At 39.1% G+C, this 27,322-nt stretch overlaps 1 protein-coding gene and 1 pseudogene across 12 annotated transcripts in view; one reads left to right on the top strand and one right to left on the bottom strand.

Moving 5' to 3' along the window:
• Positions 1-27,322, top strand: part of RBFOX2 (RNA binding fox-1 homolog 2) — a 264,949-nt gene that overhangs the window by 44,103 nt on the left and 193,524 nt on the right. The window lies entirely within an intron of this gene.
• On the bottom strand, positions 25,537-25,855 carry LOC130857351 (60S ribosomal protein L37-like; annotated as a pseudogene).

The following is a 27,322-nucleotide window of genomic DNA, read 5'->3' on the forward strand; positions in this document are numbered from 1 at the left end:
ACATAATTTATAAATATTCTTGTATCTACTTAGCATTTAGTAAAACATAACAAAGCTGGAATGACAGCAGAATTGGTGATGGCGCTGGTAAGAGTTTGACTTTAAATCAAACTGGAATATATTTTGGGTTAAACAGAAAACGTTAGAAATCAAATGGGAATGCATTTTTGCACAACAAGAATGTTTCGTTCTTCCTGACACCAAAAGGGAAAGAGGATCCTGAAGACAACAAGAGATCATAGGTTTGGCTTTTGCTAGTTACAATTAGCTATGGAAATAGCTAGCTCCTGAGGTTAGGATTTACTGGAACTGGAATTGCCTTTGGATTAAAAGAGGATGATCAAAGGAAATATCTGGGAAAGCCTGATAATAATAGTATTGGATTCCTAGTTTGATTCAGGCACTGTGCCACAATCCTTGCCATTACATTTTCCTTTCACATGGGCTCAGTAGCTGTGGTATGAGGGCTCAGTAGTTGTGTCTCATGGGCTCTACAGTGCAGGCTCAGTAGTTGTGGCTCATGGGCTTAGTTGCTCCATGGCATGTGGGGTCTTCCCAGACAAGGGATCAAACCCATGTACCCTACATTGGGAGGCAGATTCTTAACCACTGCGCCCACCAGGGGAGTCCCACCATTATATTTTCCTAATCCTTTCATAACTCTGCAAAGTATTTGGTGATACTACATTTTTATTTTGCAGAAATTGAGATTGAGAAAAATTAAATGATGTGTCAAAAGTCATGTACGTAAGTAGGTGAGATTCCTCCCTAGGACTGGGTAGCACCAAGGCTTGTTCTCTTTTCACTATACCAGTGCTGATCATGGTGTCATTTGAACACTGGTGTTAGGCCACTGTTGATTACCAACTCACTGCAAGATAGATACAGGACTTGATGGTGAGCACGTAGAAACTTTTATAGCATTTTGATGGAGTAATTTTGTGAGTGTTGAATCTAATAATAAAACGTTTGGGCTGTATTTTATATGTCTTTGGTTTTTTTAATTTCATTTTTTCTAGTAGTTCATTTTTTTGCATTTTACAAAAGTATCAATCCATGATGGATTGGGAATTAAATAAAGAAAAGGGATGCTGCAGTCAGTTTGAAAAGCCCTGCACTGTCAGTGCTGCCTCTGTTCGTGATACTTGCATTAGTAGGCAGTTTGCTGTGTCATTTCAGCTGACTCTGAGTTCTGAATGGCAGCGGGGACGGGGTGGGTAGCCAGGGGAAGAGGCAGGAGGGGAAGGTGAGGGTCTGGGGGGACTCTGGGAGAAGGCTCCAGACTGCCCTCGAGTAGCTGAAGGGTGAATCCCAGGTCTCTTCTAAGGTGAAGGTGGCTACTGTGTTTCCTTTGGTAAATGCAGTATTTGGATTGTGGCCACCTTTCTGTAGAGTCCTTACCTTACCTGCCTTTTACTACTGTCTGCAGCAGTGCTGGTGGTGTTGTAGAGGAGAACAAATACCGGAAGAGGAATTTGTAGAAATAAAGTTAACCGAAGGTAGGAATTCAGAAAATCTGAAACCTCATTTTCTTTCTTCACAACAACACACATGAACACTCACCTTGAAGTGTTTTCCCTTTAAGCGAAAGGCTGCAGTTTTTTGGCAGGTCTAAGAGTTTTGATTGGCCCCCTCTACTGCTGTTGGCCAGTCCAGTTTGTTCAGAGCTGGTTGGGGAGTCAGCTGAGCTGCCAAGTTCTCTGCACCCGATTCGAAATGTATTAGTGTTTAGGGAGTGGGCCAGGTACCTCGGATGTGCCTCCTGCAGTTCAGCTTTCCATGTTCCAGGAGGAAATGTGACCCTGCTGTTTCTGGAACCCCAGGTCACAGATTCTTACTTCTCTCTGAGTGCCTTTGAAGTCTTGCCAGTTTAGGGAAGGGGGCAAACTAACTCACTGAAGGGAGTCTGTTTTCAGGGAGCTTACCCAGAATGGGATATCTTGATTAGTGGCCCGCATCCTTCAGGTTACTTAGGATATGAGGTTAAGGAAACAAGTAACAGTTTTATGGGATCTTTTCGTGAAACGGCAGAATAGGCCCTCTAACTTAAACCCTCATTTGACCAGTTTTAGTTATGAGGAAACATCAGTCACCCTGATGTGAGATAAAGGCAGGTAATAGTGCATGGTATGCACCTCTTGCCCAATACCTTACATGTTTTTGGCACGTCTGCAGTGACTCCCGCCATTCTGGTTGTGGCTGAGGGCAAGGCTGCAGACCTGTCCCAGTTTTAATTGCAAACCTTGTACTTGCCCTACTGGTTCTTAATCCCTAGAACCTAGATTAGGGTCAAGAATGGGTTCCCGATTGCCATGGGTATGACTGTTGGGAGAGTTTTCAGAGCTCCTGCGCTGGTGACAGCTGTGGGTTTGGGAATGGTTTATGTAGGTCTGCTCTTCTCTTTATGGGTATAAGCTGCTTATACATTTAACTTTTGAACCTGTGATAAGTTTAGGCACTTTATAATGCCAGCTTTTAAATTTCAAGGTGAGATAATTTTGATAATTTTTGGGTTTATTAGAACCCTCTTCACATTTGAACAGAAGGAGGAAGATGAGAAATAAGAGAATGAGGCCTGTGGAGGAAGCAGCAGGAGGGGATCTTTCACAGTCCTTTATCATTACCTCAGTGTTATCAAGTCTGGAACTAAAATTACGTCTGAACATCTCTGTGTCTCTTCTGTAGATTATAAATTTCCTGAGGAGAGGGTAGTTTCTGATTCTGTTCTGTATTCCCCAGAGAGTCTGACCTTCTTGGTGGATTTGATAAATATTTGTTGAGATCAATTAAATAAATAAGCAGCTTCTAAACTAAGCACAAAGGACAGAGTGCTAATTCAGTAGTTTATTTGTGAATTTAATTCTCCTGGTCTTCATGCCATACTTCTCTGATCAGGTTGCTGGGCCCAGATGATAAGCCTGGTACTTGGCCTTAAACTTTTTCCCCTCCGCCTTGATTATGCTATCACTAAGCAACGTGAAGATGAGGAACAAGGTTTATAGAAGATTCAGACCAGCTGACAAACTCTGCCCATTCTCCCCCACCACACACCTTACTCCTTTCTGTGTGGCCTTTGGGGACAATTAAAAAATTTTTTTTGCCTTACAGGTATGATTGCTAGGTGAAGCTTCAGGCTAATCGTGTATGTACTCATATTTTTGTTAGGTGTGTGGAATTCCAGGGGGGTAGCAATGCTGGAAATAATCTTAGAGACTCTTCCTCATGTTTTACTAGTGACAAAATAGAGACCCAGAAAGGTTAAGTAGTTTATTCCTAGCCACATGATGAATTAATCGGCCGTTGAGACTGTTCTCCAGGTCTGCCAAGTCCTAGTTCTAGGCATTGACCACATTACCAGAGAAGGCTTGTTTTTTTTTTTTTTTTTAAAGAATCACTAAAACCTGATTTCTGGCAAAAAGTGAATATTGGCAATTTAACTTAGGAATGTGACTGCAAAACCTTTTTCCCTTTTGAATGCTGCAGCTATCCTAAGTTTCTCTTTTTCTGCTTTCCACATGATTTAGAAGACAGAACAAAAAGAAAGAAGTTGCATAAAGGATATGCTTCATTTAAATGTTTAAAGAAAAAAGTAGGCCACTTTGGATTCCTAAAAATAACATTTAAAAAAATCCCAAAATTGTGTTAAAAAGGATTTTAGTTTCATGAATTCTGTAATTTTCTAGGGGTGTCTGGACTGGGGGAAGATGCTAGCTCTCTGAATGCTTTATGTTCTTATATGCCTCTTTTGTTTGTGGTGACCCCGGAATGGGAGATGAAGAAATGTTTTCTGAAGGGTGATTTGTGGGGGAAGGGATGAGAAAGTTGCAGGCGGGAAAGCTCAGCCTAGTGGTTTTGGAGAGTTTTTTTTTTTTTTCCTTCTTCAAGGAAACGCCTGCTAGGAGCCTGGTCCTAACTGATTCCAGATGGGCCTGCTCCAGTACAAAGGTTTTCAGTGTGTTTGGGATGGGGCAGACCAAGAGGGCCCCCTGAGCACTTCCTGTGCAGCTCGGCGATTGTACTCACCTAATCAGAAACAGCCCTCACTGCTGGGCCTCACGAGCAGCCATCTTGGGCTGTCTTTGTGCCTCATTCTGTGAACTGTCCTCTTCTCTTGCCTGGTTTATCTCCCCATTCTAGTCTCCTTTCCTCTCTAATCTCATCTCCATTTGTTTTCCGGGGACATATATATTCCTTATGGGTTGGGAGCAGTGAGGAGGAGGAGGAGGAGGAGGAGGGGAAAGGAGAAAGAGGAGGAGGGTGGAGGGTGGAACAGCCAAACTAAAGACAGATGCTGAAAGGCTTTTTTTCTGGACCTGGGAGATATTTGCTGAAAGTGGGTATTGGGAACATGAGAATGTGAAGCAGACAGGGAAAACCAAGCCAACTCTTTTTTTTAATTTCTTCAATCCCAGCATCCTTTCCAAAGCGTTGAGAATAATACTTGGTTTGTTTACATTATAAACTGAGTATCACTGGCACTTTCTGGCCGTGTGCCACAGGGCAAGTTTGACAGTGACCTTAAGCCCAGTAGAGATAGAAAGGTGTTTGTGCTCACATCCCGTGTAGCGTTGTTGCCAGGGGAGCATGCCTTCTGTGCTCTGATGTAGGCTTGAGTTTGGCCAGTGCATCTCAGGCTCTCTACATAGGTGAACAGAGGGTTTTGTGGTGATGCTCAGCTGCAGGGACTATGAATTGTTCTTGTGGGCCTTCCAGACCCCACCAGGGATCTATTTCATGTATAAACTTGATTTTCTCTTTTGGCGCAGATGCCTTTTAGACCGTTTGGTTCAGGTGTATGCTTGGTGTTTGAATCTCAGTTTTCTGGATCTCGCTGATGATTGCAGAAGCTCCGTGGGCCCAGGGGTTCATCTGGGTCCTTGCAGTTTCACCGTGACCCATTTGGCTGTTATTCATGTTGTTGCACACATGTGAACTTATTAGGATTGAATATGTAAAATTCTGTGTAGGAATAAAGTTCTCAGCAACATTGGTTTGTTTCCCTGACCTGCCCATGCTTCTAGTGTCCCTTTTGTCCTCTTGTAGATGTGATGATCACATTTTTTTCTTGAGCTAAATGTGGGCTGTATTGTCTGATGAAAAAATTTTGTGCTGTTCTTAGGTAGCAAGGTTATCTGGGAGATACAGTTTGGAAATGGAAATATTTGCATTTCTGGAATATTTTGATGTTAGTGGGAATAATGGGTCAGAGTGTTTGAAACTGGGATTTCTTAAAATAGGTCGCATGGTCACCCTTCTTGTCAGTGAGTCTTAGCAATATAGCGTTGAAACTAGTGGAGAGTTACCTGATGGTTTTTAACCATCAGCTGCTTGTAATGACGTTTTCGATTTACCAGTAGGATCTTCTTTCTCACCTTTACTTTTTAAAATTCCCCTTTAGGTGTGAAGAATAGAAGGCAGCTAAGGCGTGTTTCTTTGCTTGTTTGTTTTTTGAGTGGCTATTATTTGCCAAGTATCAGACTCATATTATCTTATTTAATATGAAATGGCCTTAATTCCGTTTGCAGATGAGGAGACCTCACTTGCCCAGTGTTGCACAGCTAGTGTCAGAGAGAGAGGTTCAACCCATTGTATTTCGGGTCCAAAGGTGGTATGTGTTCATCCACTCTGAGTTATATATGAGGCCTAAACTCTTCTCAGAAATTCTTTTCTAAGGGGAACGCAGTGATGCAATTTTTTTAAAGATCATTTTTAACTTATTTTTATCATCGTCCTCTTCCCTTTTTAGGCATGCTAACTTCATGCCTGTGACATATGAAGAGCTGACACTGGAGAGAAAAAGGAGGTGAACCAATTATTTACTGTTCATAGAGAGGCTTTGAGTCTTAAAAAGCTGCTTTTTTTTTTAATTGAACTTTTTATGGGGGTAATTGTAGATTCCCATGCAGTTGTACAAAAGCTGATTTTGCAGTGGCAGGAAGGCAGAGGTTCTGATTGAGAGGCAGATAGACACCTTTCCTCGTCTTCTGAGGCAGAATGGAAGAAGACTGGGTGAGGGGCCCTTGAGCCCTCTGCTCACCTTGGCAGCTCTCGGCTGCCTTTGGTGTGCGCACTTGTCAACTGCTAGAAGTGCTCTGGCATAAGAAGCACCCAATTGCAGTCCCTAATTCAAGCAGGCCATACCATGAAACTTTGCTGATGTGCTTGAGCAGAGACAGCACTCAGAATGTAGGGGTAGATTGTGGGGGAGACATCGTAGACTTTGGAAGAGGTGAATTGGGGTTGATAGGGGTGAATCAACCAGACATGTTTGGTTGGGATCACTAGGAGGACTCCTTTCATTGTGTTCCATGAGCTTAGATGTCATCTTCCTAAAGAGGCCTTCTTTTAACCTAAAGTACATTTACCCCAATTTTTTGTTAACATTTATTGTGATTTGTAACTAATATTTGCTTGTTTACTTGGTAAAATATTTTTCCCCAATTTGACTATACTCCATGAAGGCAGGGACTGTGTCTGTTTTTCATACTTGTATATACAGTACCTAGGCTATTTGGTGTACATATCATAAAAGCTTGTTGAATGAATAAATATCATGGGAAATTATGGTTCTTTTTTTTAAATACTTTGTATGATTTTAATCCTTTTTTTCTTTTTTTAAAAATTTATTTATTGGTTGCATTGGGTCTTCATTGCTGTGCACAAGCTTTCTATAGTTGCGGAGAGCGAGGGGGCCTCCTCTTCATTGCAGGCCACGGGCTTATTGTGGTGGCATCTCTTGTTGTGGAGCACGGGCTCTAGGCACCTGGGCTCAGCAGTTGTGGCTTGTAGGCTCTAGAATGCAGGCTCAGTAGTTGTGGCGCACGGGCTTAGTTGCTCCGTGACGTGGGATCTTCCTGGCCTAGGGCTGGAACCCGTGTACCCTGCATTGGCAGGCAGATTCTTAACCACTGTACCGCCAGGGAAGCCCTATTACGGTTCTTGTTGAAGAGCTTAATTCTTAGTTGCTCAACCCTTTGCCTATTATTTTGGGTCAGAGTTGAGACTTTGAAAATTTTCTGGATAAAAGAGTTTTAATCCCTTCTTTTCTTCTTGTAACAAATTAGTAAATTACCTTAACTTGAGGTCCTCACTTAAGCTCTGCTAATGGATTCTTACATCATTTCGGAAATGTGTTTAAGGCCTAGAATCCCAGGCTATGAAGCATCTGGTCCACCCTGACCTCTAAAATTAGCAGATTTATTCTTTTCCCTCCTGTTCTACATGTTTAGAAGAGTAGCACAATTCTATTTTAATGCTTGTTACAAAATAGAATAAGGAAAACTCAATAACTCTGGTTTAAAAACTCTCTGCTCATCTAAATTGGTTTAATGGCTAGTCTTTCTTTTTACCACTTTAACTTCTCATCCTGGAATTGACCTTCCCTATATTTATCTTTATAAAGGGGGTCACATATATATTATTAGATCCCTAACTCACTGGGACCTTTTCTTAAGCTTGGTTTATTTATTTATTTTTTTAAGTAACTTTTCTCCCCAAGACCAGGGAGAAAAGATTAAGTAATTATGGGCAAGAAAATTAGAAAACATATAGGGAAAAAATGTAGGGTTGTGTGGGTGTATGAGAGTGCTTGTGCATACATACATATACTGATATTTCCCCCTTCTCTGCCACATTCTTCTCTAACTAGAATGAGATTTTTTTTATTCTGGGTAACATTCGGTAACTTCTGGATTCGGCTGTTTCTTTTAGGTAATTGAGCTATAAAATACTGAGTTTGTAGCTGTTACCTTATTAAGGTCTTTGGTCTGCTCTTTTGAAAATTGATAAATGATATGGTTTTTAGATATGTATATTGAAGCAGCACCAGTAATAAAGTAATACCTTTGTCCTGCTGTTCCTTATTGAAGTAGAAGTTTGTTTGGAGAGTTGAGAGTGGTAGAGGGTTGTTATTTTTGAGCTCTGATGTCAAAATCCTCACAGTTAGTATTTACGTATTATGCTGTTAGTTAAGGTTACTATTCATTTAGGTCAGGGATCACCTCGTATATATCGCTTTTATCTCTTGTAGCACCTACCACAGTCCTGGGCTCATAAGAGGTGCTCAGTGAACTTAATTTAGTGTGATCTTGTATAACTCACAGATTGTTTGAGTTGGTTGATCTATTTTGTGGAGGGAAATTTCACGTGTGCATTTTATATACACATACATGATGTGCCTGGGAATTTTTAAAATATGCATTTAAAATGCTACTTTATTCAAGTTTCTAGAGGAAAACGTATGAGAATATCTTCATGATATTCTTTACTTGAACAAGGACATAAATAATAACTATAAAGGAAAAAATGATAGATTGACTACATTAGAATTAGGGCTAGCTTTTCATTAAAATGCACCATTAAGAAAATAAAAAGGCATACCACAGAGTAGGAAAAGATATTTGCAATATAGGTATCTGGCTGAGATCCAGAATACATAAATAACTCCTTCAAATCAATATATAAAAGAAGTCCCATAAATCAATCTTTGAACAAGCCAGAAAAAAAAAATGAGCAAAGGATTTGAATAGGTACTTCACAAAAGATGATATCCAAATGCCCCGAAGTGGTCGACATCATTAATCATCACGGTAAAGCAAATAACCACAGTGAAATACTACTACGCTAACTCCCGAATGACTGAGATGAAAAAGGCAGACGTTACCAGGTGTTAGAGAGGTTGTTCATCATCAGGAACCCTGATGGCCTGCTTGGGGGCAGGGTGTAAGTTAGTACAACGTTGGAAAATCAGCAGTTGGCAGTATCTGTCAAAGCTGAACGTAAGTGTACCCTATAACCAGCAATTCCACTCCTGGGTATACACAACAGAAATGTGCACATATGTGCCCTAAAAGACATGTGCAAGAATGTCCACAGCAGCATTTTTAGTAATAGCCCCAAGCTGGAAATAACACAGTTGCCTTTCAACAGTACTGAAATGTTTTTCATTAAATTATATTTATAAAATGAAATACTTTACAGTAATGACAATGAATGAACTATTGCCATATTCAACGAATGAATCAGTTTCAAATATAACGTGGAGTGAAAGAAGCCAGCACAAAAGTACAGTGCATAACGCTCGGATTTCATTTATATATGAAGTTTAAAAACGAACAGAATGGATCTGTAGTGTTAAAGTCATTGCTGTGAGCTTGTAGGAGTGACTTTGCAAATGCCCTAGATGGCCTTCCAGCGTCAGTGTGCTGATAGTGTTCTTTGTGGGTTTTTGTTGTTGTTTTGTTTTTTTGGTTTTTAACTTAGAGGCTGGTTTACATGAGTGGGTTCACTTTGTGGAAATTCATTGAGATGTATAGTTCTGATTTTTTTCCTATTTCTGTGTATATAGTCACTTCAGTAAAAAGTTTGCTTAAAAATTAGATTCTACTTTTGTCCTGTGGTTGCTGCAGCCTATAGATAGCTTTTCCTCTCATGCATATACTAATCCTTTGCCTGTCAAAGCTGGTAGGATGTGGGTGGGTGTATACATTTATGTGTTTATGTATTAGAGATGTATGGGCGCACAAAGATGCTGCTTTTATTAATCTAAATTTGCTTGTCAACACACTAAGAGTTTCAAATAGCCATTGGAAAGGAAAATTGATAAATAAACTCCACTGATCACTTTTAAACCAGTTCTCTGAGAAGAATAAGGAAACTTTCACTCTGTATCACAGACCAGCAAATTTGGAGTTTGCTCTACAGATAGAAGAACCTCTTCATTAAATGTTCTCAGTCACTAAAGGCTTCGTTTTCAGAAGAATGCACCCCCTTTTGACCTTTATTCTTTTTAAAAAATTAAGATACAAATGAAATATAACATTATATTAGTCTTAGGTATACAGCATGATTCAATATATGTATATATTGCAGATGATCACCATAATATGTCTAGTTCACATGCATCACCACACATAGTTACAAAGTTTTTTTCTTATGGTAAGAATTTTTAAGATCTACTCTCTTGGCAGCTTTCAGATATACAGTACAGTGTTGTTAACAGTGTAGTTACCATGCTGTGCATTACATCCCATGTCTTATTTATTTTATAACTGGAAGTTTGTAACTTTTGATCACCTTCACCCACCCACCCCTACCCCCAACCCCCTGCCCAATCCTTGCCTCTGGCCACCAGCAATCTGTTCTCTGTTAGGGTTTGGGGTTTTTTTGTTTGCTTGGTTTTTTGTTGTTGTTTTAAGATTCCTCATATAAGTGAGATCTTATAGTATTTATCTTTCTCTGTCTGACTTATTTCACTTAGCCTCGTGCCCTCAAGGTCCATCTGTATTGTTGCAGACAGCAGGGTTTCCTTCTTTTCATGGCTGACTAATATTCCATTATATATATATATACCACATTTTCTTTATCCATTCATCCATCAGTGGACATTTAGGTTTTTTCCATGTCTTGGCTACTGTAAATAATGCTGCAGTGAACATGGGCATGCAGGTATCTTTTTGAATTACTGTAGTGCTTTTGTTTCTTTCGAATAAATACCCAGAAGTGAAGTTGCTGGATCATATGGTAGTTCTGTTTTTACTTTTTGAGGAACTTCCATACTGTTTTCCATAGTGGCTACACCAACTCACATTCCTGCCAACAGTGCATAGTGGATCCTTTTTATCCGCACCCTCACCAACACTTGTTATTTCTTGTCTTTTTGATAATAGCCTTTCTAGCAGATGAGAAGCAATATCTCATTGTGGTTTTGACTTGCATTTCTCTGATGATTAGTGATGTTGAACACCTTTCCATTTACCTGTTGGCCATCTGCAGGTCTTCTTTGGAAAAATGTCTATTCAGATTCCCTGCTTATTTTATAATCAGATTGTTTGTTGTTTTGCTGTTGAGTTGTATGGGTTCTTTATATATTTTGGGTATCAACTCCTTATCAGATATATGATTTGCAAATATCTTCTCCCATTCAGTAGGTTGACTTCTCATTTTGTTGGTGGTTTCTTTTGGCTGTGGAGAGACTTTTTATTGACGTTTATTCTTACCATGGAAACTATAGAGAGGAACTCTTCACATTAAAAAATTTCCCGCCTTACTCTATCTAACTCAAAGTAAGGCAGTTTAGGAAAACCTAACCTGGATGAGGTAGAAAATCATGTTGCCTTGACTTCTCTCAACTGGTCATATCTCTCAGTTCTCAGTCTGGCCTTAGTAAAATATTTGAAAGTCCTCTTAAGCTTGCCATGTTGTTTTCTGACCATACCTTTGTAAATCTTCGTTCCCTCTCCCTGGAAGGACATTACCTGCCTCATTTACCTCAGTAAACTCCTGGAGCTCATTCTCCACAGTACCTTGGAGACGTAGCCATTCCTCTTCTGTCCTCTCCCTCTACCTGTATACATATGTCATATCACATACCACACGTAACCGTGTTTACTTCTCCTCCAGTGCTAGCCTTTTGAGACTTATCAACTGGCAAGTGGTAGGTGTTCAGTAAATATTGAAAGAAAGGATGGATGATTGTGCATAGTTTCTTAAAGACAATAGCTGTTTTCTACGGATTGTAAGTCAATTATAATATTTGATATTAGTAGGTACATTTTAACTTTTTTCGGAAGAAGTGATACTTTGTGTTAATCTCTCAGTAAACCCATGCGTGTATATTTTACAGCAGGGGACTGTTGAGGCAGGAGGAGAGAGTGATGCTAACTGGTTCACATGCGTATCAGACATGTGACCTTGACCTCTTTAGCATAGTCCTCTAACAGCTGATTTAATTTTAGGGGAATCCCTGGCGGAATACTTTGAAATGCTCTTGTTCTATATGCAGAATTTAGAAATCATAAATCTAATGTACAGATCTTGACTGCACAGGGTTTATGGATTAAAATTAGCAGATGAGACTTTGTAGGCATCAAGACATTATGACTGGGCCAGGGCAGGCATTGTGACAGTGATAATTTTATTCATCTCAAATATTATAAAATTAAATTTCAGAATATGTTATCTGAAGTTTTATCATTTCACTACAGCATGTAATTTCTTAAGCCAATTTTAATTTAAAGAGATTTGAATAGAATCGTTGCCATTTGTCCAGAAGTTTAGACTAATAGGATTAAATTAATAAATTAGTAAGTATTGAGTGCCTGCTTGGGGTTTAAAACTGTTAGTGGGGCTTCCCTGGTGGCTCAGTGGTTAAGAATCCGCCTGCCAATGCAGGGGACTCGGGTTCGATCCCTGCACCAGGAAGATCCTACATGCCGTGGAGCAACTAAGCCTGTGTGCCACAACTGTTGAGCTCATGTGCTGCAACTACTGAAGCCCACGCACCTAGAGCCCATGATCTGCAGCAAGAGAAGCCACAGCAATGAGGAGCCCGCGCACCACAACGAAGAGTAACCCCCACTCACCGCAACTAAAAGAAAGCCCGCGCACAGCAAAAAAGACCCAACACAGCCAATAAAACAAACAAACAATTAGTGATACCTAAAAAGTATAACTTTGACCTTGATGTCAAGCAACGTGTGTTTTATTGCCGACGTAAGAAATCACAAATACAAAGTGATTTCTGGGGACTTCCCTGGTGGCACAGTGGTTAAGAATTCGCCTGCCAATGCGGGGGACACAGGTTTGATCCCTGGCCTGGGAACATCCCACATGCCTCAGAGCAGCTAAGCCCATGTGCCACAACTACTGAGCCTGTACTCTAGAGCCTGTGAGCCACAACTTTTGGAGTCCAAACAGATCTGGGTTAGAATCTTGGCTTTTTAAAAAATTAAATAACAAATTATTTAACCGTGGTCACATTGACATCTCTGGAACTCTTGTTTCTCTATTTGCAAAGAGAGGCAAGAATATATGTAACTTGCAGTTTTTTGGTTTTATTTTTGAGAATTACCGACAACCCATATAAAACCCCTGGCACATAATAAGTGCACTTAATGCATGTTTTTGTGAAAGGAGTAGATAAATAGAGCTTTATTTGCAGTAGTCCACTTAGTCCAGACCATTGTTGATAGATTTCATAATGATAACCAATAGAAGTCCAGCTCTGTAATTGATTAGACGAGCAGTCTGGGAAACTGTGCTTCAGTCTTTCCATTGTGGAATAAGGTGACTGACCTGTTTGTTTTTAAGAGTATTAAGGAGAACTTTTAGAAGTGTTCATCATAGTTAGGCTGTGGAACCATCTGACCAATGGTGTACACAGCAAAGGTTTCACACAAGGAGTGGCTTGTTAGGAGTCCCCATGGAGTGAGATAAGTACAGATCTCAGAGACAGGCTAATCATGCTGTGTTCCCCCTCCCCTGACCCCCCCCCCCATGTAAGTTTCAGTTGTTTATTAGCAAATGCTGCCTCTTTTGCTGTGTTCGATAGCAGTTCTGAAGCTTATTCTGGATGCCTGTGTGTTAACTAGTGGGGCATTTTGACTTTGCTAAATGTTCCAAATTGTTTAAATTCTGTTTGGGACAAATGACTATTTCTTATTGTATGAAATCGTTTTCCTTTCATGTCTATTTTTTCACTGGAGAGTCGATGCCCTGGAGCTGAGTCTCTGCCCTGCAAACCCAAAATACAGTTTTCCTGGGTGTGTCTTATTTTAATCTACTCCCTTTCATACTGTAAGGCTCTGACCTGCTTGGAGCCTTTCCTACTTGTTTGCAACTGATGCTTTGTCCTTTAGAGTCATATACAACTAGTTACTGGGTTGATTCAGTGTTCAGCTATCAAATGTGGCTCTGAGAAAAAATTATTTCCCTAGAAATGGGCAGCCAAGCTGGAAAATGAAACCCTGGTCCATATTGAGTCATTTAGGGAGAGTGAGTAGCAGTTTCAAAATTAGAGTTAGGACTAAGCAAAAAAAAGGTAGGGCCAGCTCCAAAATTGAGAACTAGTCAAAAATCGGCCGGATTTTACTAGAAGTAGACACCTTTGGGGGAACTGTCTGTGGTTCAAGAAATTATGCTTACTTTGTGTTGTATCTATGATTATGAAAGGATAATTTTCTAGAAGTTCATGTTCTTCCTCTGTGGACTATTGGTTTCTGTTAATATCCACAGGAATTTCACTACCAATGATGTCAACTTACTCTTTTCAGTCCCTTTGGCCCAGGAACTTAAACTACTTTGCATTAATTTTATCAGTAATTCTTATAACATCCCTGTTTGGGAGCTGCTTTTGAGATGAGGGATGTCAGAACTTGCTCCAGTTTACATAGCAGGTCCGTCTCTGGGATGGAAAATTTGACCCAGGATTTGTGGTTCTAGGCTTAGCATGTTTAGCCACTGGAGTGTGCGGTCTTTCAACTTCACTTCTCTCCCCTTTTCCTCCTCCTTTTTTTCCTCTGCCGGAGGAAATAATATCAAGCAAATAGCGAGAGAATCTGGTCCTCTAAGTGGTTGAAGACTCAGGAATTCTGCCTTTAGGCACGGAGTTTCCGATCCTTGGCATAGGATGGAAGGAGACAGCAGAAGGCTGACGCTCAGCCCATGACATGTCCTAACTGGTTTTTTGACCAGTGCATATTTTTATTTTACTTTTTTATTTTATTTTATTTTATTTATTTTATTTTATTTTATTTTATTTTATTTTATTTTATTTTATTTTATTTCTTGTTGAGAGGAGAGGAGGGTGTGAGAATTTTCTGTGTGCCAGCCTTTTATGTGGGACAGTCCAGAAGTTTTTAATGCTCGGCAGATACTGTCACTTATTTTGGGTTGGGGGCCAGAGAAGAAGGAGGTGAAGCAGCCACTTTGGGGTGGGGTTGAGAGGAGGGTGGAATGTAGGAAGAAGGACGTTTCTCTGTGTTTTCTTAGTCATAGGACTCTGAATCCCAAGTAGCTAAATTTAGCTCAGGTTCCTGTTGAAAGCATCATTTTTTGGGGGCGGGTGGTAAGGGGAGAACGGAAAACCTTTTTGTGTATCCTGCTCCATGAAGCCAATAGGGAAGCAGGAGGAGGTGAGGTTGCCATGGAGATGGTAGCTGTGTGCAAGGAGCGAGCAGCAGGGTTTAGAATTCCAGGAAGGAAGAGAGAGTGATGTCATCAGATTCCATGGACCAGCCCAGGAACCCCTGTGAGGTTGGTGGGGAGTTGGGTGTGCGTGGGGGGTGGTGGATGGGAGTTTGTGCAGGGGAATTGTGGCTGCAGTAAGGTGTGGGGAGTCCAGTAGAAGCAGAGAGGTTGGTTATGTGGAATCATGCTGATCTGCGTTAATGCCTGCTTTTTAAAAATCTGTAAATCATTCTGAATTTGCTGAATATCTTCTTTGTCAAAAAAGGTATATTCATTTAACAAAGGAGCTAATCTAGATGTAGAAATATAATACCTTTTGAGAGTTAAATTCCCTGTAGTATTTGTGTGTGCCTTTATCCCTTGTACGTGAGGGTATTTGTGCACCTATTTTGGATATATAATTGCCTTTGTAGGATGCCTTTTATGGTGCTGCATGGAGTTAAATGCTTTATTAATGCCTGATTATTGTGTTTATTTTTCTACGGATGGGTGTGTATAAATAAAGCAGACTTTTTATTTTTAAAAAAAAAGAAAATCAGAGCCGTTGCTTTTGCAGCAGAGAGGAGAACTGCATGCTTCAGGACAGTCGTTCTGAACATATGCGTGTGTGTCTGTCCCAATAGTGAAGGGCAAATGTGTTTCTTTTGGAATGACTGAGGGGCTAATATTTTAAAAAACAAATATAGCAGAGTCTGTGCTTTCAGATGAGTGTTGTCCTTCAGAACAATCATTTTGACTCTGGTGATACAGCCACTGCGCAAAACATAAAGAACTCTCCTTTGGAATTGGCTTCAGAGATGAGTGATGAGGAGAACATTTTTAATATCTAACACTGCATTTTTTATTTAAAAAGAATGCCTTGATCAGACACTGGGTTTCTTTGAATTGGCTTTTCCTGATTTGGGGTTGTCAGGAAAATCAAATCTGTGTTCAAATGATGAGCTTTTGTCCCAGTTAAAGATGTTTAAAGTCATAGGTTTAGGTTCTGAAGGCATTTTCATTTTCAGATCAAGAACTCCTAGATTATGTAGTTTACCAGTTTACCAGAATAATGGCAGTATCTGAGGAATAAGAGCATAGCCTTCTCAGGGCACCATCTTCTGAGGTGACCCATTTGGATTTATTCGTTCAACTGTGTCTGTTAAAATCAGTGACATTACCATTGGGTAATGGGAGCAGCATTATGCGGTATGTCTGAGGGCACAGACTGAGGAACCAGATTGCTCAAGTCTGCACCCCTGTTCCGCTACTCAGTGACTGACCCTGGACAAGTAGCAGTCTCTTGGTGCGTTGGTTTCCTCATGTCTAAAATGGGGATGATAGTGCTATAAGTACCAACTTTGCAGTGTGGTGCTGAGGGTAAGTAAACTAATACAGAAAGCACTTAGACATTTGGTATGTTCTCAGTTAATGCTTCCTTTGGCTATTGTCATTAATAATTATACATGTCTTTGAATTACAGAATTATGAGGTAGAAGGTTTCAGACACCACTGAATGTCCAGGAGGGAGGGATCTAGGAATCTATAATTTTTAAGTGATTCCCAGATGATTATGATGAATAGCCAGGTTTGGGAACCATTGTGTGTAATCTGTTTTGAGTATGACCCAAGCACTAGAAACATCATCATTTCCTGAAATCTTACTAGAAATGCAGAATCTCAGGTGCCACCTCAAACCCACTGAATCAGAATCTGCATTTTTAACAAGATACTCTGCAGTGACCTGTATGCATGTTAAAATTTAAGAAACACTGCTTTTCTTCTACCAGTGGGAGTAATTGGGTGGTAACTACAGGTTAAAAAATGGATTATCTCTCAGTTATTCCCATTGGCAGAAGAAACAGTCAGGCTAAGCCAGTGTGTAGATGAGCCTGCACTTCCCTTCCCTGTTGCTTAGCCTAGGGATAAGTGCTTTTCTGGACGCAGTCACTGTGTACCATGTAAGGGAAAGAACAGAGTTATAATCGTGTCTCTGGCTCTACCACTTACTAGTTGTTTGGCCTTGGTCTAGTCATTCAACCTCTCTGAGTCTCAGTGTGCTCACCTGTTAATGGAAATAATACCTAGACCATGAAACGGTGTGTATAAAGTATCTAGCACATTGCAGTGTCTGCATAAATTAGTGCCGCCCCCCACCCCCCCCCCCCACCCCATCCCTCTTCCCCTTTCAGTGATGATCTATATAGTAGTTCTGTTTCCTCAGAAAGGGCCACCAGGTGAGACCCACCACAATCCTGTCTGGGTAGTTTTCCTTGCCCCTTGCCCTTCTCTCAGCTCTCTCGAGCATCTCATTGTACTACAGAAAACTGTACATATAGTTTTCTTTGCCACCTTTTTCTATTAAGTGCCTTTTACTTAATGGAGACTATTATCTCAGAGGGCTGGAAGAACTACAGGAGTTGAATAGTGGAGCTGGTACAGGAATTAAATTGTGATGAGATCTGATAGAGGCAGCCCTTTCATGAATTCTTAGTAGTTGACTGTATGTTTTAGAAAATTAGTGTTTTTTAAAAATTGCTCTTTAAAAAAAAAACCAAAAACCCACCATGACTTCACATGATTTCATTTGAAGTCTTTAAGACTTCAAAGCCAGAGTTAACATGGCATTTATCAGAATTGTAATGAGCAGTATCTTTTTTCTGACCAGGGAATTAATATGATAAGAGAAAGTTCGGGGACTTGCTCCGGGGACGCAAGAAGTAGATGGCAGAGAGTTTAGGTCAGAGGATTGGCAGCTGTAGCCAGTAGGGCATTGGAAACAACAGCAGGAGTAGGAAATAGAAAGGCTCATTGTCACTCAGCCATACAAATTAGGGGACTGAGGGATAAGGCAGGATTGTGAACTCAGTGTGTAATAAAAATTGTTATAATAGCTTTCTTCTATAGGGTGGGTACACTCCTAGGTGCTTTGTATATGTTATACCTAATCTTAGTGTCTCTGCAAGGTGTGGGCATAATAGGTCAGAGAGGTTGAGTAATTTGCCCTAAGTCACTCAGCTAATAGTAACAGAGCTGGTTTGACATCATGTTGAATAGCAATGTGAGTGATGAGACTGTTATAAAAGCTAAATTGAAATAGCTAGTATATGCCAGTTAAAATAAAATTTATTTTGTCTGTATCGACCCTTTTGTCTGTATTAACCCTTTAGTTAACATGTTAGCCTATCTCAGAGGGATTTTTGGATTGTTGCGGAATTAGCCTTTTGGGATGTATTTCCTTTATACTCTGAGGCTAATTAAGAGGTATCTTTTTTTTTTTTAAAGTCTTCAGTTCAGTGAAACACAGTCTCAGCTGAATATCACAATACAAGGGTTGTTTGACCTTGGGATTTTGACTATGACCCATGATAAGAGATCCATTTTACGTGACAACCTAGTATATAGTTAGATGTTTGTGTATATGTGACCAAAACATGTTTCATGGAATAATTCTTACCCTTATTAAAACGTGAGGTACTTGATTCATTCTTTCTGTTTAAAAATTCTATCGTAGTCCAGTATAGTGATTCTTAAAGTGGGGTGCATGGATGACCCCCCCGCCCGCCCCCCCCTCCGAAGGTGCCCAGGAACCTTTTAGAGTGCCTTCAAGGTCAAAAACTCTTTTCATAACTTTAAGATATTCGTTGCCTGTCCTACTATGTTGACATATGCACTGATGTTGCATAAGCAGTGATGGGTCATCCTAGCATGAATCAAGGCACTGGCACCACACTGTACTGGTAGTCATTTTTCTCACCACCACACTCTTTCACTTAAAGGAGGGGGTGGAAAGCCAGTTTCATTGATATTATGTAATGAAATGTGTAAATAGTGAGAAGATCTTTTGTAGCTTAGTGAACCAGCATTTTATAAACGAACAATGCATGATGTTACATAATCATGATAGGTAAAAATTCATTCAAAATGCAGAACAGGCCAATGGATTTTATGAAAAAATTTGTTGTATAGTTTCAAATGCCACACTGCAACTAACTTTTAAGGAAGTGTCACTTTTCAGGTTTTGGTATAATATTAAGGAAAAGTATCCATAGATATGTGAAAAGACTATTAAAATACTCCTATTTTTCCAAGTACATATCTGTGGAAGGTCAGATTTTCTTCACATACTTTCACTCAACATATCACAACAGACTGAATGCAGAAGCAGGTATCTTAGCCATCTTCTATTAAGTTGGATGTGAAAGATGTTTGCAAAAACTGTAAGACTGGCACTGTTCTCACTAAATTTTTTGCCTTATAAAGTATAGTTAATTTTCATAAAATGTTTTATGTTAGCCTAATGGATTATTATTGGTATTTTAAAATGAATTAAATATTTTAAAAATTTACGGTTTTAGTTTCTAACAGGCAAATACTAATCCGTATTAACTCTCATAAACAAAGGTTCTTTGGGATATTAACTCCCATAAACAAAGGTTCTTTGGGATCTCTACTAATTTTTAAGAGGGTAAAGGGTTTCTAAGACCCAAAAGTTTGAGAGCTGCTGCTCTAATTTTTTTTTTTCTAATAATGGTTGAGATCTCTTAAATTAAATCAGTCATGAATGGGTTTCGACTCAATTTGAAAATATACTGAGCCAGAGTTACAGGAATTGCATTGTGAAGGCAGGTAAGACTTTGCTAGATTTTACTTATGTTGAGTCAATGTGGGAGAACACCCTACGGTGCAAACTGAGTACAGTTTAGATCTGGGAATTAGCTACTTGCAGTCACCCCTCAAACCCCATCCAGATCTTGCCTCCTGTGACTTTCTTTCTTTGTGATTTCTTCATACCTTTCTCACTCCATTATCAACCTTGTACACTTGTTCCCTCTGGGCCTTATATTTACATTTTATTGCATGATTCATGTTGTGCTTGTTTACATGCCTGTCTGTCTTACCAGACTATGAGTCCCTTAAGAAAAGAATCAGTAACTTATTTGCCTTTCTGTTTCTACCATAGTGCCAGACACGTGAATGTCCCTCAGTAAATGTTTGCTGAAAGAATAAACAAATGGGGAGAAAAAGGGAATAACCAGGTGAGGCCAGATTTAGAGTGTTTGGAACTTGATCATATAAGCAGTGGAGGGCCATTAGCATGGGAGTGATATGAGTGGTGTTTGATGAATTAACCTGACCCTGGTAAGAAAATTGGGAAGAGGTGGATGGAGGCTGCTGGACCAGCTAAGAAACTATTATTACAGTTATTTAGGCTTGACTCGGGGGACCCAAGCCTGAATTAAGGTGAATGCTTTTGTCATAGGTGATGAAAGATGTGCATCCTGAGGAATATTTACAAAAATAGAAACATAATATCCCTATTACCTAACATTTGTTGCATACTTATAATATCCTGAATACTGTGTTAAGGGCTTTATGTGTGTTATTTCATTTAATCTTCACAGCAATCCTTGAGAAGGTACTGTTATTATCCCTATCTTTTGATGGTTAAATGAAAAAAATGCATATTCATTGTTGAAAAAATAGAAAGTACAGATATGCAAAAGAAAAAAAGTGTATGTTACTCTATAAACCCATACTCAACACCAAGACACATAATCACTAAACATTTTGGGATACATCCTTCTAGACTTAAGAAAAAAGAAGTTATGCATATGTGCTGTAAATGCCTGAATATGAGGAAACCCTGAATATAAGGCTTTAAGCTCTTTTTCCATTGAAAGGACAGGCCAATCTAAATGTGTAAATTTTTAGGAATGTTGCTGAAATAGGTGAATGTCATTAAAATATTAATTTATTTATGCATGCATATTCCAAATCATACATAATATTATATAATAATTTAGGAACATTTTATCTTCTATAGTTTGGGGAAGAAAATTTATACATACTCTACTGCATCGTTATCTGTATCATTGCTCAGAACCACTTTGAATCTTCAAATAGTTTTCAGGGTATGTTGAGATATGGCACTTTTTTGAATCTGTCTGTTGGAGCCACTGATGATTTTATTTCAAGCTGCAAGTACCCATTCAGATAACATCAGGAAGGTTGGTTTTCTTCATTATTACCATGTTGTATACTGCGTTGCTCTTCAAAAAATTTTTTTATTGAGATGAAATTTATATAACATGAAATTAACCTTTTAAAAGTGAACACTTTGGTGGTATTTGGTACATTCACAGTAATGTGCAGACACCACCCCTCTCTAGTTCCATTTTTATCAACCCCCCAAAGAACCGGATACCTATTAAGCAGTCACCCTCCATTTCCCCTTCCTGCCAGTCTCTGACAGCCACCAATCTGCCTTCTGCCGCTATGAATTTACCTAATCTTGATATTTCATATAAAAGGAATGATACAATATGAGACCTTTTGTGTCTGGCTTCTTTCATGTACCATCATGTTTTCAAGGTTTATTCATGTTGTAGCATATATCAGCACTTTGTTCCTTTTTAAAGCTGAATAATATTCCTTTGTATTTATATGCAATAATTTATTCGTTCATTGATGGACATTTGTATTGTTTCCACCTTTCAGCTGTTTTGCATAGTGTGTACAAGTACTTGTATGAGTACTTGTTTTCTTTGGGGAATATACCTAGGAGTGGAATTGCTAGGCCATGTGGTAGTTCTATATCTAACTTTTTGAGGAACTGCCAAACTATTTTCTTTAGCAGCTGCACCATTTTATATCCCTACCAGCAGTGTACAAGGGTTTGTCAATTTATTTTTAATGAGGAACACAATATGATGGGGAAAGTAAAGAGAAAATATGTGTGGCCTTTGAGTTTATTAGAGCTTTGTATCCCAGATTTTGCCTGATGGACTTATTAAATATTTAGCATCATTTCAGCACCAAGAATGAAATTTAGCTCAGGGAAATGTATCTAATCTATTTTAAGTGGTGAACAGACTAAGAAGTGAAGATCAGAGAAGTGAAAGAAGGGAAATTTAAATAGACTGTAAAATTCCTTGAGGGCAAAAGCTCTTATTCATCTTTGTGTCCTCTGCAGTTAGTAAAATACTTGGCATGTCATAGGCTGTATTGGGGGATCCCCAAGACTACCCCAGGTCCAGTGATTTGCTAGGATTTACAGAATTCAATGTATCGACATACTTACAACTATGATTTATAACAGTGAAAGGATACAAAGCAAAATCTCCAAGGGAAAAAGTACATGGGGTGAAGTCCAGAAGAAATGGGGTTCCAGCTTCCAAGAGTTCTCTCGCAGTGGTTGCACAGGATATGCTTATTTCCTTCAGCTAGTGGTGGCAGTGTTGTCTACCAGGGAAGCTCACTAGAGACTTCATGCTGAAATTTTCTGGGAGGGGGGGAGGCTCGGGTGGGAAGGGTTGTTCACATAGGAACCCTCTGTCTAGCACATGCTCAAATTCTCAACTCCCAGAAGGAAAGCAGTGTTCGGCATAAACCATATTGTTTGCACAATTTAGGCACACTGAACCACTCTTACCAGTTCTGGAAATAGAACCCTCCTGAAATCTGAGTTCCCAGGCACCAGTCAAGGCCAGCCTTGCAGGCTGCCCTTTCTAAGTATAGCAACCAGGACTGCTTTGTTCCTTCTTTTCTGGTACACAGATGTTTAGTTCTTTAAAAAGTGTTTCTAGGTTCTGTGAAGAAAAATAAATGCTATAGTAGGGAACCAGCAGGGACTTCAGTATCAAACCGACCTGGATTTGTAGACAAATTGCATCATTTTTGAGCCTCAGTTTTCTTACTGTTGAGAAATATATTACACAGTTTTAATGAGAATACCAAGTGATAATATATAGAAAACATGAAGCATTATGTCTGTCCTGTGTGAAGTAAGTAACAATTAGCATTTTGTTTCAGCTCATCTGTACCAATCTGGGTCCAATCAGGACAAAGAGACTATAAGTATTCTAGACAAGGAATTTAATATAAAGAATTATTTACTATAACAGCAGATTGAAGTAGTAAGGGATTGGCTTGTAAAAAGTAAAGAGAACTCTAAGGAGTAGCAGATGTAATGTAATGGATATAATGTAATAATATGATTGATAGATGATAATATATCATTAATATAAAATTAATTTGTAAGAGCAACTATCCCTAGGGCTGAGATAAGCCACCCTGCAATGAGCTGTCTCTTAAAAGAAAGTTGGGGTATTTGGGGTGGAAGTGGTGAGTGTAACAAAGAGGTATTGTCAGTTTTCTTGATGGGGAGGCGGGATGAATTACTCTGTTTTATTTTATTGTGTTGCATTGTGAAAGTTTAGTCTACCAGTTAGCCGTTGGACCTTCTGTTGGGACTGTGTTGTTGGATACTGCCAGATTCATATCCCTTATAAGCCCTCTTATCTTTGGGTACCTTAAACCCTGTATGGTTGGATACAGAATGATGTCCTATGCTTGCTAAGCAGTTTCTTTTCTTGACCCAAAGGTACTTGTTGCTAGGATTGGTTTTTGTACATAATAGCATGTGGAACTTAGGTACATCTTCAGTCCCTGTAGTGTTCCCTTCCATGTCCCAATTCAAAATAGGCTTACTATTTGACAAACAGTAACTTGGGCTGCAGAACAAGGTAGTGAAATACCCTGGGAAACTCGATTTGCTTTTTTTTTTTTTCCCTAGCCAGTATGGTCTAAATCAGTCTTTCCCTCCATTGTTAAATGCATGTAAGGTAATGTGAAATTAATTTTCAATTGGGAGCAAGTCAATGAAAAATTTGGCCTTGTACCATTGTCCAAGCTTTGTTCGTTAGAGGACAGCTTCATTCTTACTTTCCTTTGTTTCCTTCTACTTTCCTTTCCCCAAATTGCATGGTGGTGAAAATTTATTTTGTTCCATTCTCAGTATTTTTCTTCCCCTTCCGTTTTGTGAAATGGGTTTGATTTTGGTAGATGCAAAAGAAAGACAACAGGATGGCTTAAAATTTTTTTCTAATTGCTTGGTGTAACTTCCTTGTGCATTTCCCGTTTTCTGCACCTGCTCCTAGACAACCCTCATCATTGATAGAAGCCAGTAAGAAATACTCTCGTATGCTGAACACAACCTGTTAAATAGGTGAAACCAGGGGAGATTGGTAGAGTGGTGTCTTCCTTAGCCTCCTCATTAGTGTTTTATTGATCGTTGGTTAGGGTTTATAGCTAATATGTTATATCACTACTACATTTCCTTACTGAAAGCAGGACTTTTTTGATTTTCAGTGTTAAGTCTCCTTAGTACCTCTCTTTTAACTGTATTTTTAAAATGCTTAAGGAAGCAGTTCTTTTATGCCTCCCAGGTGCAGTATTCTGGGTAATTTTCATTTGGAATGGCAAATATATCGGCCCATTATGTATATCTAAATAATCATTTAGAAATGATGTTGATGATTTTCAGAATGCATTTAGAAAAGTGGCTTTAAAATCCATTGTGTCTTTTCAGCATGTATCAATCCATCACAGTGTGGAGGTCTTGTCCTCCAATAAGAGGTTAGAGGCTATTACCCTCTCAACCCTCCATCCCCAATTCCCATACACACTTTTCCAAAAGATCTTCTGCAGTCCAGATGTTAGTTGTGTTATCAATCACATTATCTTATAATTATTACAACTCAGAGCTCCTCAAGGGCAGGGATACCAGCCCTGTGCTTGTTATAGAGCAGTTGTTCAATCTACTTTTACTGAATAAATGAAGGATTCTTCTGCTTCAGTGGATTTTTCAAACATGGGTGCAGTGGGACTTCTAAGCAGCCAGTGAAGAAGACAAATGTCAGGTAAGATTTTTCTTCACTTCTCTCAGTGTGCGTTGTACGTGCACGATTCCATCCCAGTTGCTATATCTGCCAGTTACCCAAGGATCCTTCTGTTACTCTTTCACATATTCACTCACCAGAAGCTTCTAAACAGGCTTAATTGGTGACCTCTGCAGTAAAATTCTTACAGTTGGTATTGTATTTCTTACATATTCTTTTTATTTTTGAGCAGCTTCTGTGCCTTGGCAGTCAGTTACTAAGTCTTTCAGCCTTAACTAGGTCAATAACTCTTGCTTACAGCAGTATAGCTGCCTTTCCTCTTTGGAGTTTAACACATCTGATTTCTGTCCCATCTATTCCATTAGGTTGCCTTGTAATTCCATCTCTGCTTTAAATTTCAGTTGTTTATGTATAACTGAATCACTTTGCTGTACATCTGAAACTAATACAACATTGTTAATCACCTGTACTCCAATATGAAATATTAAGTAATAAATTTCAGTTATTATTTTTATACTGATTAAATACTCAGATCTGCATGTTTTTAGACTATCACCATAATCTCTACTAGGACCAGTACTGGTTTGTACTAGTTGTCATGAAGTAGCAGAAGTACTGGGCATAGAGTTAAAGGCAGCTCAGCCACTATTATTAGCTATTGGCCTTGAGCAAATCACTTGATCTTTCTGAAATTCAGTTTTGTCATCTATAAAATGAGGGTTATAAAACCTATTTTCTGCATTGTGAGGACTAAATAAGATTATGTGAAGGTGTTTTGTACATTATAAAACATTATGAAACACTGGTAATAGTGACTTCCTTGGTTCTGTTTAATACTCTAATATATGAATTTTCCTTTTTTTTTTTTTTAAAGCAGAACACTTATTGCGCGACTAAAATTCATGGCAATCCTTAAGGTGAACTGGATGCTGCAGCAGCTGTGCTCTTGGGTTTAGGTGTTGTTCCTTCACGGAATCCATGCCTGAATCTGCAGTATACAATTTTTAGGTGCCTCATTCGACCAGTCCCAGTGGCATTTCGTCTGTTGGCTTTAGCACTCCAGTTATACTTTATCTTTCGCTTGGCCGGATAGCCACATTTGCCACAGGTCGACTTCTGGAGGTGGTAAGGCCTTAGAGCCACAGCGGCGGCACAACGTGTGTGTCTTATTCCGACGCTTTCCAAATGATGACCTTCCCTTCATCATCTCGCTTCTGCCGCCGAGACCAAAGAGCTGAATTTTACATTTTTAAAATTCAAATAATTCAGATAAAGCATGCCCTCTTGACCTTCCACAAATCTTATGCTTCTCCCTAGAGGGAATCACTGTTAGAAGTTGGTTGTATATCCTTCTAGATCTTCTCTATGCATTTATTTACTTTTTTATATGCATGTATAAATACCTCTTTTTTTATTGTGATTTTAAAAAGTAGCACACTGACTGTTTTGCTTTCATTTAATATGACTTGAGATAGTTCATTGAGATTTTACCTTTTAAAAAACTTGCAGGGTTCAACTGAGGATGACAAAAGTTGATTAACACTATTTCCCTGTTACTGAGGTTCTTTCTAGTTTTCCAGTGTTGCAGACAGCACTGCATTGAAAAATCTTCGCATGTGCTTCTTTGAGCACAAGTTCAGGTTTTCTCTAGAGTAGATAAAGAGATCAGAAATATGAAATCATAAGAAAGTATGAGTATTTAATATTTTAATAATTATTGTCAAATTGATTTCCAAAAGAGTAGTCCCAATACATTTATCTTCCTGCTATTAGATGTGAAGATATCTTATTTACTTGCCTTCTTGCCGGTTTGTCATATTTTCATTTTCATTTTTGCCAGTCTTTGGGTAGAAAGTGATACCTCAACTCTAAAAGAATGTTTACAGGCAGCAGTGGTTTGTGAATATAACTGGAAACAATTTAAATATCTATTGACAGGAGAACAAGAGGGATAAATGTGACATAATCATGAGACAGAATAGTAAGCAGTAGTCAAAATTAGTGAAATATAGTGACATGCATAAGTGGAGATAAATCTCATAATATTAAGGAAAAGGAAATTGCTATGCAGTAGGATTCATTCCTATAAAATTCAAAAACATGCAAAGTTCGTGCATTTTGAAGGGACAGATATATATATGTGGCAAAATGAAAAAGGAAAGCAAACCTTCATCATTAAGTATAGGCCACTTTCAGAGAGGCAGGGTGTGTCTGAGGCCTGGAGAGTTCCAGGTAGCCTCAGGTGAGAGATGGGGAAGAAAGGAGGACTGCTTTGCTGAGCAGGTGAAGGAGGAAGTCCGTTTCCTCTGGCACATCTCTGTGCACCTGTTACATTTGTCTTTGCTATTAAAGTCTTTGACAGTACTTGGGTGTAGGAATGTGATTTTTTTTCCTTATAAAAAGTTTTATGCATTGTTGAACTCAAGAATATAGTTTATATGTGGCATAGTCTCTGGGAGTGACAAATCTTTGTTAATGATGCTTTTGGTTGTTTTTGGTGACTTTCTTAATCCTGTAATTCTTTCTCAGTCTTGAAAGTTACTGTAAAGGAATAATACAGAATGGCTATTAGAGAAGAGAATTTGATAAAATGGGAAGAAACAGGGGCTTTGGAGTTCAACAGACCTGGGTTGAAGTTGAACTTTCCCACCTATTATCTGTGCTTTATTATCTCCTCTTTGTCACTTTCTCTT

Source organism: Hippopotamus amphibius, chromosome 7 (assembly GCF_030028045.1).
Source record: "Hippopotamus amphibius kiboko isolate mHipAmp2 chromosome 7, mHipAmp2.hap2, whole genome shotgun sequence".
In the NCBI taxonomy this organism is placed as follows: Eukaryota; Metazoa; Chordata; class Mammalia; order Artiodactyla; family Hippopotamidae; genus Hippopotamus; species Hippopotamus amphibius.